The sequence below is a fragment of the Oncorhynchus tshawytscha genome, linkage group LG20, assembly GCF_018296145.1.
Source record: "Oncorhynchus tshawytscha isolate Ot180627B linkage group LG20, Otsh_v2.0, whole genome shotgun sequence".
Taxonomy (NCBI): Eukaryota; Metazoa; Chordata; class Actinopteri; order Salmoniformes; family Salmonidae; genus Oncorhynchus; species Oncorhynchus tshawytscha.
Genome location: NC_056448.1, coordinates 11,544,759 through 11,561,031, shown reverse-complemented (window position 1 = coordinate 11,561,031; position 16,273 = coordinate 11,544,759). Strand labels below are relative to the sequence as shown.

Sequence of the window (16,273 nt, the reverse complement as noted above, 5' to 3'; positions counted from 1 at the left end):
TGTGGTGAGTGTGAAAGTTTGTGAGTGTGAGGCATCAGTGTGCATGTTGTGTGTGTGTGTGTGTGGGCATATGTAGTGTGTGTGTGTTGGGATGTAAGTACTGTACAGCCCAGCGTGTGTACAGTCCAGTGTGTGTGCGTAGTCGGTGCAAGAGAGTTAGTGCAAAAAAGAGTCAATGCAGGTAGTTCGGGTCGCCATTTGATTAGCTTTTTAGCAGTATTGTTTAGAAGTCTTATGGCTTGGGGGTGGAAGCTGTTTCAGGGTCCTGTTGGTTCCAGACTTGGGTGCATTGGTAAAGCTTGCTGTGCTGCAGCAGAGAACACTCTGTGGCTGGAGTCTTTGACCATTTTTCACGGCTACCTCTGACACCGCCTGGTATATAGGTCCTGGATGGCAGGGAGCATGGCCCCAGTGATGTACTGGGCCAAACACACTACCCTCTGTAGCACCTTGCGGTCGGATGTCAAGCTGTTGCCAAAGCAAGAGGTGATGCAGCCAGTCAAGATGCTCTCGATGGTGCGGCTGTATAACTTTTTTAGTATCTGAGGGCATTTGGCATGGGCCCTCAGGAGCCCCCATGCTGTGGGTCAGCATGATGGATGTGTTGTTGCCTACCCTCACCACCTGCAGGCGGTCCGTCAGGAAGTCCAGGATTCAGTTGCAGAGGGAGGTGTTCAGTCCCAGGGACATTAGCTTAGGGATGAGCTTCGACTTCACTATGGTGTTGAATGCTAAGCTGTAATCAATCAACAGCATTCTCATGTAGGTGTTCCTTTTGTCCAGGTGGGAAAGGGCAGTGTGGAGTGCAATAGAAAATGCATCATCTGTGTATCTGTTGGAGCGGTATGGGAATTGGAGTGGGTCCAAGGTGTCTGGGATGATAGTGTTGATGTGAGCCATGACCAGCCTTTCAAAGCATTTCATGGATACAGATGTGAGTGCTGCAGGATGATAGTCTTTTAGACAGGTTACCTTGGTGTTCTTGGGCACAGGGACTATGGTAGACTGCTTGAAATATGTAGGTATCACAGACTGGGCCATGGAGAGGTTGAAATCCTGGGCTCGAACCAGCATCTGAAGTGTTGCAGTTCCTTAAACTGCTGCGCCAGTCGGGGGCCAAGTGAGCTGATGTTAGACAGGTAAATTGCCGAACCTGGCATTATAGGGCTGTAAAATGCCAGTGCGCTCATTTTTAAAATCACAAACTAACGTGTGTTTGACACTAGTGGGTCCTTAAAGCCAGCTTTAAAAAATGGAGCCATTTGAGTTTGAAGAAATCTCTTTTGGTTATTGAACTACAGTAAGTGAAGTGTATTGACACCCAGTAACAGAATTACATTGTGGGTCCCTGATCTGTACTACAAAGAAATGAATAATTATGGATATGCATTTCATTCTCTTCATGGTGATGTAACCTGAATACGTACACAAAGGTAGAAATATGCAACATCCTCCTTTGCATATACCTCATGGGTGTTATTCTACACACTGACTATTATTTTAATGAGCTCCACCTGAAACAAGACCACATTTGGTTGGTCTGGACCGGACCAAATCTGAAACATCATAGCTGTCTGTTTCACAAGTTTGAATATCACAGTACAATAGAGCACAGTAGAGTACTACAGCACATCACAGAGTAGAGTATAGTTCAGTACATTATACTGTACTCTTCTTTAGTGTGGTCTACTGTACTAAACTCTGCTGTACTGAACTATACTCTACTTTTCTGTACTGTACTGTGCTGTTAAACTTGTGAAACATAGATGTCTATGATTGGTGACCAAACCAAATCAGAACCAATCATGGTCCAGACCGGACCAAAAACGTCCGTGGACAGTGAAATCAAGGCCACGGCGGGCTGACCAAATTTCAACTACTTTTCAACATCCATGGACGTCCTGTGTCGGTCGGTGCTCAGTGGGTGGGGATGCTGGTTAGAGTAAATAGAGAGAGAGGGGACTCATGGGTAGGTAACATTGAGGGGTCTACGTATAATACACAAATGGCAGACGGAGCGCAGTGTTGCAATGTCGTTATTTTGTCACAAAAGGGCAGCTCCGTCATTTAACCCATTTTTTTCCTACCTGGAAATCGAGACCCGACTTATTATTCCTTGCAAAGACTGAGGGGCAGTATTGAGTGAGTTTTGCAATGGAAGTCGCACCCCTGTGTGTCACATACTTTCCAGTATCCCTTCTGGTATAAACACAGAAGAGATCGATGTTCTGCTTCTTCGTTCTACTATTTGCAACCTTCCTTTTTTGTGCTTTTTATTTCGAGATTTGTTAAGCGCAATTATTTCTATGTTTAGTTTGGAGGAGCGTCTGTGCGAGCTGGTGAGACAATACGAGAACGTTTACAACCCTTTGATGCGGTTGTATTCGGACAAGCAAAAGACAACAGCTGGAGGGAGATATCACAGAATTTGAACACCGGTACTGATATCAAAGAAACATGGAGAAAGATTCAGGACCGGTATGTTTGCAATCTGAAAAAGGTGAAGGAGATGAGTAGTGGGTGTCTGTCCCACCGATTGTCAGACCACTAGATTGGCTTCGTGTTCACGTGAAGCATCATCAGACAGACACCAATATGCCAGATACGGTATGTACTCGTCACGCAGCCGAGTCGTTTTGTGCAGTCAGTGTGTGTGTTTGTGATCTTATGTTTAGCGGACCTTGTTAGAACATGTGAAATCAGCTCTTTTCTGAATGGGCAAAATTGTGAGTGTGGAAAATGTTCAGTGGCTGTGTTATCATACTGAGGGCTAGTTCAAACACCAGAAAACCTACAGAGTGGTGTGTGTGTTAATTAGATTGAGATGTTTATGAAATCATTTCTTTTGGGTAAACATTTCAACTCAAAGGAGTCCATGGAGATGGTTTAAGATTGCTTGCATTGTATTCACCATCTGCTTTTGTGGTGTTTTGGACAGTCCGGAGATGGAGCTGAGCCCTGAGGGGCCCCATCTACAGGTGGTTTATCGCCCCTTGATTCATCATCTCCCCGGCTAGCAAAGACCCGTGCTCTCTGCCCTGCAACTCCATCAACCTCCATCCCATCTCCCCGGCCCAGCTCCAATGGCCGGAAGAGGAAGACCGCCTGGGATCCTTTGGACACTGACATTATGCAGCGCGTGGATGCCTGCAGCAGGAGTTCCAGAAACCGCAGCAGTGTTCAGCAAAGGCTGTCTACGACGTCGTGGTACCAGGGATGGTGTCTATTCCTGCTGATCAACGTCTCTTGTTTGTCTCACTCCAAAAACGATTGTGCTTTAAAAAATATATATTATTCATACATTAGGGTGGTGGGTAATTTACTGTTTTTTTTTTTGCATATTTTTTTATACTTATTTCCTCATTCATGTGTTACTGGTGTTTACTTTGTTTTAAAAAGTCTTCCCTTTTCATCACACTTCACCTGTTTTTACGTTGCACCATTTTTTTCATGTGGTAGTAAATACATATCTAAAAGGTCTGCAAATGTATTTGTCTGGTTATTTGTACTTATACTGTACAAATATGTAAATGCAACATGAGTTACAGTTCACATAAGGAAATCAGTCAATTGAAATAAATTCAATAGGCCCTAATCTATGGATTTCACATGACTGGGCAGGGGTTCAGCCATGTGTGGGCCTGGGAGGGCCATAAGGCCACCCACTGGGGAGCCAGGCCTTGCCAATCAATTTGTTTTTTTTCCCCACAAAAGGGCTTTATTACAGACAGAGATACTCCTCAGTTTCATCAGTTCTTAGGGTGGCTGGTCTCAGACGATCCCGCAGGTGAAGAAGCCGGATGTGGCGGTCCTGTGCTGGCGTGGTTGCATGTGGTCTGCGGTTGGGAGACTGGTTGGACGTACTGCTAAATTCTCTAAAATGGTGTTGGAAGCAGCTTATGGTAGAGAAATGAACATTCAATTCTCTGGCAACAGCTCTGGTGGACATTCCTGCAGTCAGCATGACAATTGCCCATACCCTCAACTTAAGACATCTGTTGCATTGTTGTGACAACTGCGCATTTTAGTGGCCTTTTATTGCCCCCAGCACAAGGTGCACCTGTGTAATGATTATGCTGTTTAATCAGCTTCTTGATATGGCACACATGTCAGGTGGATGGATTATCTTGGCAAAGGAGGGAATGCTCACTAACAGGGATGTGAACCAAATTTGAGAGAAATAAACTTTTTGTGCGTATGGAACATTTCTGGGATCTTTTATTTCAGCTAATGAAACATGTACCAACACATTTCATCTTGGTTTTATATTTTTATATTACTGTTTTGAATCAGTCACTCAGTAAACTTGTACTGCTTTGTACATGAGCTATGTAGATGAGGTTAGTGTCTTGGGGGGAAACCGATCGCTGCCCACACCTGCCCGCTCATCTAGTATCACTACTCTGTACGGTTCTGACTTATAATATGTGGACAACTACAAATACCTAGGTGTCTGGTTAGACTGTAAACTCTCCTTTCAGACTCGCATTAAGCACCTCCAATTCACCACCAGTCTACAGCTGGACACTCACCCGTGTGCAAAAGCAGGAAGGTCTCCACTGAAAGGCCACTACACATGACCATGTGCAATCTTGTGTTATGTAGATTAAGTTAATGTCTCAAGGGTCTAGCCTAGGCAATTATTTTCCATGGAGGGCCACATTAGAATATATTTTTGCCATCGTGGGCCAGAATCATATTACAGGATTATACATGTGTATGACTGTGCTGACATGTATCTACTGTAAATCACGTCCAGATATGCTACTTATTCAAATTTTTTAACATGCACAGAAATAAACCACAATGTTCTCCTTTTGGTAGGTATTTTCATTATTTAACATGCAATGAACTACACAGAGCGAAAGTACACTGTGCATTCAGCACCACGGACAGAACTCTTGTTAATGGTTATGCACAAAAACACAGAGAGAGCTCAACATTTACGTTTAAACTACTCAATCAGCGTGAGGAGTGAAGTCTCTGATGGGCATTGACTAGAGCAGTGAAATCAGTTATAGTTTCTGACGTCGCTATGCGTCGGATTGCTGAGAGGTGAGAATCAGTAAGAGATGATCTGTGCCTTGACTCGTTATATTTCGTCACTGAAAATGTCTGTTCACATACATAGGTTGACCTAAACATCTTCTGAGCATGACTCCTAATCTTTGGAAAGTTTTGTTCATCGAGAGATGCATAGAACCTTGTCAGTGACATTGTGTTTTGAATAGTTCTCCAATCAGTCTTAAATGCAAGTAAAACTAAATGAATGCTCTAAAACCGATTGCTGCCCACACCTGCCCGCTCATCTAGTATCACTACTCTGTACGGTTCTGACTTAGAATATGTGGACAACTACAAATACCTAGGTGTCTGGTTAGACTGTAAACTCTCCTTTCAGACTCGCATTAAGCATCTCCAATCCAAAATTAAATATAGAATCGGCTTCCTATTTCGTAGCAAAGCATCCTTCACTCATGCTGCCAAACATACCCTCGTAAAACTGACTATCCTGCCCATTCTTGACTTCGGCGATGTCATTTACAAAATAGCCTACAACACTCTACTCAGCAAATTGTATGCAGTCTATCACAGTGCCATCCATTTTGTCACCAAAGCCCCTTATACTACCCACCACTGCGACCTGTATGCTCTCGTTGGCTGGCCCTCGCTTCATATTTGACGCCAAACCCACTGGCTCCAGGTCATCTATAAGTCTTTGCTACGTAAAGCCCCACCTTATCTCAGCTCATTGGTCACCATAGCAGCACCCACCCGTAGCATGTGCTCTAGCAGGTATATTTCCCTAGTCACCCCCAAAGACAATTCCTCGTTCAGCCGCCTTTCCTTCCAGTTCTCTGCTGCCAATGACTGGAACGAATTGCAAAAATCACTGAAGCTGTAGACCCATATCTCCCTCACTAGCTTTAAGCACCAGTTGTCAGAGCAGCTCACAGATCACTGCACCTGTACATAGCCCATCTGTAAATAGCCTATCCAACTTCCTTATCCCCATGCTGTTATATTTTTGCTCCTTTGCACCCCAGTATCTCTACTTGCACTTTCACCTTTTGCACATCTATCACTCCAGTGTTTAATTGCTAAATTGTAATTATTTCGCCACTATGGTCTATTTATTGCCTACCTCCCTTATCTTACCTCATTTGCATACACTGTATATATACTTTTTCTCTATTGTGTTAATAACTGTATGTTTGTTTATTCTGTGTAACTCTGTGTTGTTTGTGTCGCACTGCTTTGCTTTATCTTGGCCATGTCGCAGTTGTAAACTAGCCTACCTGGTTAAATAAAGTATGTCCCCATTACCAGTAAAACATAATCAAAACCTATTTCTTTCACCTTACTTGCTGTGCTGTTTCATTGTTCAGTTGTTATATTCTCAACCAGGATTTCATCATACATGTGAAGTTTCAGCTCTGTCTGTCCGTGACCTCTCTTCCTCGGTGCGCACTGTCACTGTGTCCGTTTCCATCTTGTCCAGCTGTGTATGGAACATCTCACGTAAACCCTGTTTCTTGTCTGTATCGACGTAGTGGTCCTAGTACCTAGCATAGAGCATGGTGGCGACACAGTAAAGAGGCTCAGAGAGAATGCCTGTTAAAGAAGTAATGGTCCTAGTACCTAGCATCGAGCATGGTGGCGACACAGTAAAGAGGCTCAGAGAGAATGCCTGTTAAAGAAGTAGTGGTCCTTGTACCTAGCATCGAGCATGGTGGCGACACAGTAAAGAGGCTCAGAGAGAATGCCTGTTAAAGAAGTAGTGGTCCTTGTACCTAGCATCGAGCATGGTGGCGACACAGTAAAGAGGCTCAAGAGGCTGTTAAAGAAGTATGTCCTTGTACCTAGCATCGAGCATGGTTCACTGCTTTGAGGACTTTTGTAAGTTTTAACACCACGGTCTGTCGGCAATTTTGTTGAGCAGGCATTTCAATCCATGACGGGGTATCACACGGGGTATCACATCTGCTGCAGATGCAGTTGATGAGCTTATTTCTCGAGTCAGTTGTTCGAATGGCGCTAGGAGTGTATTCATGTTTCCAGGTTTCAAACATGTTCTCAAATGCCATTGAAATGGCAGTATGAGAACCAGCTCATTCTTGAGCATGCAATATGGCTTTCCTCAGTACGAAATCCTCGTTGACCCACTTTGCTGTCAGACTCGGCTTGCTCATGGGGCTCACATCGCTGGTCCAAATGTCAGTCGTGAAGCTAATAGCAGTGACGCCCATAGCAAGTAGCTCATTGATGTACGTTTCAACAACACTGTGGAACTCCGGTAGGGCAACATCTGAAAAATAATGTGTACTGCGGCTTGACCAGTCGACGAAAGCCAACATCAGAGGACGGTCGACTGTCAAGGGCAATGAATGCCATTATCTTGCCGTTAATGGATTTTGCTGAAATGTTCTTACTCTTTCAAATGACTGCTCGACTTGAGCTTGTTTAGTTATTGGAAGTGTGCGCTTGGTATTTTTCTGCTTTTGTTCCGTGTAGCGCTGTATTTTTTGTGGCGTCATTACGTAATCTACTTATGTTATAGGTATGCACGTCATCTACTTATGTTATGGGTATGCACTTCATCTACTTATGTTATGGGTATGCACATCATCTACTTATGTTATGGGTATGCACGTCATCTACTTATGTTATGGGTATGCACGTCATCTACTTATGTTATGGGTGTGCACGTCATCTACTTATGTTATGGGTGTGCACGTCATCTACTTATGTTATGGGTGTGCACGTCATCTACTTATGTTATGGGTGTGCACGTCATCTACTTATGTTATGGGTGTGCACGTCATCTACTTATGTCATCTACTTATGCTATGGGTGTGCACGTCATCTACTTATGTTATGGGTGTGCACGTCATCTACTTATGTCATGGGTGTGCACGTCATCTACTTATGTTATGGGTGTGCACGTCATCTACTTATGCTATGGGTGTGCACGTCATCTACTTATGTTATGGGTGTGCACGTCATCTCTACTTATGTTATGGGTGTGCACGTCATCTACTTATGTTATGGGTGTGCACGTCATCTACTTATGTTATGGGTGTGCACGTCATCTACTTATGTTATGGGTGTGCACGTCATCTACTTATGTTATGGGTGTGCACGTCATCTACTTATGTTATGGGTGTGCACGTCATCTACTTATGTTATGGGTGTGCACGTCATCTACTTATGTTATGGGTGTGCAAGCCATCTACTTATGTTATGGGTATGCACGTCATCTACTTATGTTATAGGTATGCACGTCAGCTTTGACATCGGTTTTGCACATTGGCGTTAAACTAATCATCGGGCCGCTGCCGATGTTGGCATTTTTAGCTAATATCGTCCGATTCCGATATGCTCACCGATATATCATGCATCTCTAGTTCAAAGCGCGCAGCAGCGATATATACGTCTCTAGTGGTGTCGGAAGGTGTGTGAGATTGTTGGCTTCTACTTGGCGGGTCAGGAGGAGTAATTTTTCCTTGAAGGCTTTGACAAGGCTGTGCATCTGATGTGCAAAAAGGCCCTTCCCTTGTAGTTTGGAATTCAGTTCATTCATGAGGGCCATGATGTACATGGTGAAGGCAAAGTCAGCCAACCATTCTTTGTCTTGCAGTTGAGGGAAATCCACATATTTTCCTTTCATTAGCAAAAACTCAGCAATCTCTGACTTCAGGTCCCACACCCTTTTTAAGCACCTTCCCCAAACTCAGCCATCTCACGTTTGTGAGGTAGGGGAGATCTGCATGACCTGACTCTGTCTCTTCCAACAGTGATACAAACTGCCTGTGGTAAAAGATTTTGCTCTTATGAAGTTTACCACTTTAGTGACTGTGTCCACAACATGGCTCATTTTCAGAACACATTTACTGCGCAGCTGCTGATGAATAAATGCAATGCAGGAAAATAATTTTCTGTTCTGGGTTCAGCTCAGCTACCTGATCTGGTATCCTTTTAAAATTGCCAACGTTTTTTCCTGTCAAGTTTGGGCACCCATCAGTGGTCACACTGGATACCTTTTTAAAAACTCAGTCCCAGCTTTGCCACACACTTATTAACCCCCTCCAATAAACATTTCCCCGTGGCTGTGCTCTTCATTGACTGCACTGAAGCAAGCTCCTCTGTAATGTCAAAGTCTGGGATTATGCCTCATAAGAATATCAACAACTGTGCCGTGTCACATGCATCACTGCTCTCATCCAGGGCCAAGGAGAAATAGGTGCAATCCTTTACCTTGCCTTTCAACTGTTGTTCCATATTCTCTGCGATGTCCTCGACATGCTGTGTCACTGAAAATATTTCCCTGTCAAGACGAACAAACAGCTCTTTCTTGTCGGGGCAAATAGACATTCTTCAATGAATTGCCCTCAGCAAATGGCTTGCTATGTTTAGCAATTTTGTGGGACAGTACATAGCTAGCTCTCGCAATTCCGTCGCTTGCTGAATGCGGTTTTGTGCAACTCTTTCGATGCACTTGCCCTCTGCTCAGAAGACATATTCCTATATTTCTCTGCATGCTTCTGCATGCGTCTGGAAGTTTTGAGGACAAGTTGTAGTCTTTCAAGACAGTGATGCTCTCTTTGCACACTAAGCACACTGCTTTCCCTGATACCTCAATAAAGAAATATTTCGATGTCCACTCATGCTGGAACACCCTACATTCATTGTCTAATTTCCTTTTCTTGAAGTCTTTAAAAAAACAAAACATATTTTTGCGCAATTTCTAGCTAGCTAGTATTTGTAACTGTGATGTGTGGGTGTCAGCCTGTCAGTCACTGTCTGTCCTCGTGCAGTTGTTATTTATACGTGCCTTCAAAATAAATGTCCCACGAGCGGTGGGAGTTAAATAATTACACAAAGGAGAGTAAACATTGGGCTTTTAAGGTTCTTTAAAACATTTTTTTTAACGAGGCAAGTCAGTTAAGGACAATTTTTTTATTTACAATGACGGCCTACCAAAAGGTAGGTCATCTGAATCAGGGTTAGTTTGGCAGCTGGGATGAAAGAGGAGTGATTACGATAGAGGAAACCAAGTCTAGATTTAACTTTAGCCTGCAGCTTTTTTTGTGCTGAGAGAAAGACAGTGCACCGTCTAGCCATACTCCCAAGTACTTGTATGAGGTGACTATCTCGAGCTCTAAACCCTCAGAGGTAGTAATCACACTAATGTGGAGGGGCATTCTTCTTACCAAACCACATGACCTTTGTTTTGGAGGTGTACAGAACAAGGTTAAGGGCAGAGAAAGCTTGTTGGACATTAAGAAAACTTTGTTGTAGAGCATTTAACACAACATCCAGGGAGGGGCCAGCTGAGTATAAGACTGTATCATCTGCATATGCATCTGCATGTTGTTGTAATTTGAGTAACAAATACGCTTTTCAAAACTTCACGGTCGCAAATGATTTGATCTGATTTGATCATAAACAAAAATGTATATCAATAAAAACACTAGGCCTATAAGTAATATGTAGGTCTACGTTGTTACTTCTGTGAATGTGTATTATCCTCCCTCCTCATGAGAGAAATGAGAAAATATCTTTAAAGATATGTGCTTTTGGTAAACTTACAGAAGGCCAATCATTTGTCCAAAATTAAGTACAAGTGTTGATATTAATTGGCAGGTTTTTTTTACTTCAACATCATTGTTTTGATGTATTACCTTAATAATACTTTTTGGGGTAAGATGTTTTGGAAGAACCCTTTTCCATCCGTTTGACCAGAAATCAAAGCCAACATTTTATAAAAATGCATCAATGTCTTTTATTATTATTAATGTCTGATTATTATTATTACTGGAATAGGCTGGATGGCTTGTAATTATTATCAGGGCCATATCCAAGTCGGCCTCTCCACTAAAACATCATTAAAATGGCTTTTGGACACCCTTTTTACTCTCTTAAACCTCTGCAATTTGCATGAAAAGTTACGAATCTGCAGTATGGAAATATCCTAGGCTTCCTAAACAGAATGGCGGTTTGGTGTTTGCTCAGTCAAGACAGGTGTGTAAGCCTACTGCCCAGATTAAATTATGCTTTCCTCTCATGCTACTCCTTACAGACATATCTTTTTTGACTTCATTAATGATATATTTTTTTTGACTTCATTATTGTGTTGTTGTGTTGTTTTAAAGCAAATTGTCAATGAAAGTGTAGAGACACATGGATTTCTATATGTGATCCGTTTCCTCCTAGTGGTTTTGTGGCTCTTATGGCCTCTTGGCTGACTATAGATGGATTTGGACCCCTCTTATGGCCTCTTGGCTGACTATAGATGGATTTGGACCCCTCTTATGGCCTCTTGGCTGACTATAGATGGATTTGGACCCCTCTTATGGCCTCTTGGCTGACTATAGATGGATTTGGACCCCTCTTATGGCCTCTTGGCTGACTATAGATGGATTTGGACCCCTCTTATGGCCTCTTGGCTGACTATAGATGGATTTGGACCCCTCTTATGGCCTCTTGGATGAGGAAGGAAAAAGCTCCAGGGTTGTTGTGAGGAAGGAAAAGCTCCATGGTTCTCTGTGTTGCATCATCATTCTCTACAGTCCACTGGGTGTTCTCTGCAGCCAGCCGCAGCCCTCTGTTCCCACCTAGGGGAGAGGAACAGGTGTGTGTCGAGAGGGGGAGGTGGAAGGGGGGACAGGTGCACAGTGGGTCTTAGTGAGACTCCTGACCACCTAGGCTAATTGTTTTTGAGCCACCCTAAGTTTTTCCCTGACAAACATGCCAAGAAATGACTGGTATATATGTAGGTAGGCTATAGGCCCACCAAGCTTGCAATTAGGCTAGATATAACCATTTCCATGGTTACTGCAAGTTTATATGGGTAGCATCTCACAATAAAGTCATTTCAATCTGTCACTCCATATTCCACTGAATTTGTGTGGACCATGATGCGATAAGACACATAGCAGGCCTCAATCCCAAATGAACGGAACAGACTGGCAACATCTGGAAAATGTTACTGAAATTAATTAGCTTAATGATTATTTGCACAGCTTGATTTTAGTTAAAGTAAGTTATTGCTGTGATATGAGGACTCCAGTTCTCAACCGTGAGCATTTGAAGGTCTGTCTATTGACACTATTGTTTTGCATTGTAAAAAATAGGGCCTAGGCCAGGGATGGATAACTGGTGGCCCCTCTTTTGTAGGCCCATGGATAAATTCCCCCCACACACACACAAAAATATATTTGTGTACACTACCGGTCAAAGGTTTTAGAACACCTACTCATTGAAGGGTTTATCTTTATTTTTACTATTTTCTACATTGTAGAATAATAGTGAAGACATCAAAACTATGAAATAACACATATGGAATCATGTAGTAACCAAAAATGTGTTAAGCAAATATTTGAGATTCTTCGAATAGCCACCTGTTGCTATTTAACACTTTGCTTTGTTTACTACATGATTCCATGTGTTATTTCATAGTTTCATAGTATTTCATAGTCTTCACTATTATTCTACAAGGTAGAAAATAGTATAAATAAAGAAAATCCCTTGAATGAGTAGGTCTGTCCAAACTTTTGACTGATTGTATGTCTGTCATATATATATATATATATATATATATATATATATATATATATATATATATATATATATATATATATATATATATATATATATATATATATGACTCATTTGAGAGTTAGAATAGTAGAATATACAAGGTGCAATTTTAAAATGTTGTGCATCAGCTGTTTTTATCTTGTCGGTCACTGACAGTCACTCAAATTAGACCATGTCAAAAACAATTTAGATTGGTAAGTTAGTCTAGCAGCCAGCTATCTTAACTTGTAGCAAGCATGGTCGAATTACTGACCCGGGCCCCCATTGATTTGTTAGGAACTCTCACTCAGATGTCATATTAAGAACTGCAAATATTCGCTCCACCCCATGGCAAAATGTGTAGAATTGCAGCAAACCTGCATTAAAACGGTAACATTTTCTCTACTCCCCATGGAAAAAATGTGTAGAATGGCAGGAAATGAACTCTGAAACTTCACTTCGCTGTCAAGAGGGGGGCCACTAACATGCTTTGCTCCCAAGTTGGGGGAAGCCCCCAACAAAATGTTCCTTAGGGCCCGTAAAAGGCTAGCGCCGCATGTATGGATGTGGGTATGTAGACCCGCGAGCCACTGCAGATTTTTTGTGGCCCCCACCCCCATCAAAGATGCCCATCCCTGGCCTAGGCCTATAGCCTATTATAAGGCAATAATGGCATACACACCTCTGTGGACAGAGGACAGGATGTCAGAAACGGCTAGTTACCACTTACCTGAAGTCAGGTGTTGGGTGGGCAACAATAGAACCATGCCACCTGTTCACTGGATCCTGTTCCATTTCCAATCATTTAAAGAGCCGCTGATTCATTTGATTATTCATCCATCCATTTCCATGGCATAGCAGCATCAACTGGGGTTTTTGCTGTGCTATTTGCACGCACAGCAGCCTGTGTACACTGTTTTTACATTGCACGGTGTACTTTATCACTAACCTCAACCCTGTTCCATAGTTGTGAAGGAAATTGGTTAATGCTGCAGCTTCAGACAGTGTTTTTATCACTGCCAGCCTAACATGGCCACAGGTCTAACATGATGGAGACAGGAAGGAAATGAGATCAATACAAAGGAGACGTGCCTCCTTTATTTGGGGTTGTGTTTCTTTCACAGTGTTACAACTCCTCTCTAAAGCATGTTGTTTCTGGACATTCATCAGTACATTTTAGGTTGAGGACAATCCACTTGCTACCAGTCTCATGCTCACAATGGATATCCCAGGCATTAACAGCATTTTAGACTTTAAACATATTTTGTTTTGATCATGCCATTAAAGTTGCCCATATTATTGACTGTGGTAATGTGGTGAGATAACATTATAGATCTCGTTCTGATCATCTGATGTAATAAGTCCTGTTCCCCCTATTTCCCCAGCTGTCAGTCATATGGGGAGGAAGGACCCGGGGGGAGGGTGAAGGAGAGGCAAGGCAAGTGCTGCCCTCCTCTCTGGCCTTTGTTCCTGCGTGGGCTTGTAGAGCTTGCAGTTGTTCAGTTGAGCACAGCGCTTAAGTGGGCCACAGGGGAGCGAGAGCAAGCTGAAGGGGGGGGGGGGGGTGCTGCAGGAGTGAGGTAGGTGCCCTGTTTACATCCAGAAAGTCAATCCTCCCCTCATCTCCTAATCATCAGGGGCAGGCTGCAGGGAGCAGGTGGATTTGGTGTAGTAGAGGCCGATAGGGCCTCTCCTACTGCAGAGTGCATGGGGCAGAAGAAAAATGGTACCTGTAGAGACTAAAAAGAGAAAGCATGACAACCTCTGAATGGATCACTTGACTGCCATGTCAGCAGCATCTCCCTGGCACAAAGACTGGCACAATTTACCCTATAACCACGTAACTGATGGTTATAAAAGAACTGAAGACGGGATGGCCAGGCATTTGTGCGGTGGAATTCATTTTTGAGGTGACGTGGACTCTTAACAATGTGAATAAACTTTGTTGCTCAAGCAAAGTGTTGTAGCAAACGAGTCTTCGGTTGCCTAGGTGACGCCCGCATACCTGCAGCAGCAGCAGCACACATTGAAATAGTTGATGGTCCCAGTCGGTATTCACGCCAACAAATTGGGGGAAACCAACATTATTTTCTATTGACCCCCATTGTAAAAGAGGTAACTTCGTCATACATTTTTTTGTTATACAGAAATAACAAAACATGCCGAAAAGCTGCTGTGTTAGTTAATGTACATGTAACCGTGTCAAAAATCATGACCTCTGGTTCGCAGTGCTCCCACGTAGGGAAATAGAGCCTGTGAGTTCTGTGTGGGGGATGCGGTGTCCGAGGAGTCTACACGTACTGTAGATATGTGTGTGGGAAACATTAAATCACAGGTAAGACATAGCTTGTTTAGTACAGTCCGTTTGTAACTCCACTCACTACTTGCAGCTGAGCTGTATAGTCCGTTTGTTTGTGTTGTTAGTCTTGGCAAGTGTAATGTTACGGTCGGTAACCAGCTAGCGCTCAAGTGGCTGCTAGCATCGTCATGAAAAGGGGCATGAGGAAAGCCCTACAATATTACGTTTTTCTAAGTAGTGAGAACGCCAGGGAGCAGGCAATGTTGAAAATGAATCTCTAGACATGTTATATTTTTCTTAAATGTAATTTTGTAATCGACTAAAACAAGCAGACAACAAGTACTGCATTTAAAAAAAGGTAATGGGGTAGCCTATTGTGGGTAACCACAGGTTGTTTTCCCCAGAGGCGGGATGGGTCGCAACGTTCTATCTAATACCAACTGGGTCTATAGAAGAGGCTTGGAACCTCTAACACTGGCAATAGATGCAGTACAGAGGTCAAACGAACTCGACCAAAACAATGGAATTGCCATGGAAACGCGCGGAGGAAAGGGCGGTGTGGGAAAGATCCTTAGTCTCCTCATTGCCCCCCAGCAAAATTAGGCTACATTTAGTCTATTGTTTATATGTGTATTTCACACTATGTTGAGGTAACAATCTGAGTCTAATGCTTGTATGGATGTCAACCCCAACACATGTTCATGTCATCATTACTAATCAACTGCATTACAGTTAAAAATGACTCACTTCTACCACTGCTGCTAACCAGCTTATACATTTGGCATTTTTAGCAGTCACTTCTTCTAAACCTGAAAATAGACTTGTTGAAGTTCATAAATCATGACGGATTTGACTAATATCCACTTTGTCAGATCAGTTGAATGTGAGCCAATCTGGTCAATGGAACTATCTGTGTTCCATTGACTCCTTTACGGCATCTACAGTATTTGACTGGTGAACTCATGGATACACTCTCAATGGCTGCCTCGTATTGGGATGCAATCATTTCAATGGTAATGTAGAATGTTAATTCAAATAACTGATGTGGCTCATTCAATAGGGGCGGCAGGGTAGCCTAGTTGTTAGAGCGTTGGGCTAGTAACCGGAAGGTTGCAAGTTCAAATCCCCAAGCTGACAAGGTACAAATCTGTCGTTCTGCCCCTGAACAGGCAGTTAACCCACTGTTCCTAGGCCGTCATTGAAAATAAGAATTTGTTCTTAACCGATTTGCCTAGTTAAATAAAGGTTAAAACATATATTTTTTTAAATTGAATTATTTTTTGTCATGTCGGTTGAGTTGAATCAACAAATAACAGCACATATTGATGGGTACACTTCCTCTTTTTACTTCCTGCTTTGCTCCTATGAGTACACTCAATGGCGGCCAGTCCA

The 16,273-nt window shown here is 42.8% G+C and overlaps 1 protein-coding gene across 5 annotated transcripts in view; it reads left to right on the top strand.

The window, feature by feature from the left end:
- The window catches only part of rfx3 (regulatory factor X, 3 (influences HLA class II expression)), a 56,203-nt gene that overhangs the window by 2,052 nt on the left and 37,878 nt on the right, over nucleotides 1-16,273 (top strand). Inside the window, exon 1 of one of the 5 annotated variants that reach the window (XM_042302191.1) lies at nucleotides 14,826-14,917. The exons of the other annotated variants lie outside the window; for them this stretch is intronic. The gene's annotated coding sequence lies outside the window, so the exon portion shown is untranslated. Of the gene's footprint in view, nucleotides 1-14,825; nucleotides 14,918-16,273 lie in introns of those variants that run through there. 5 annotated transcript variants of the gene reach the window in all.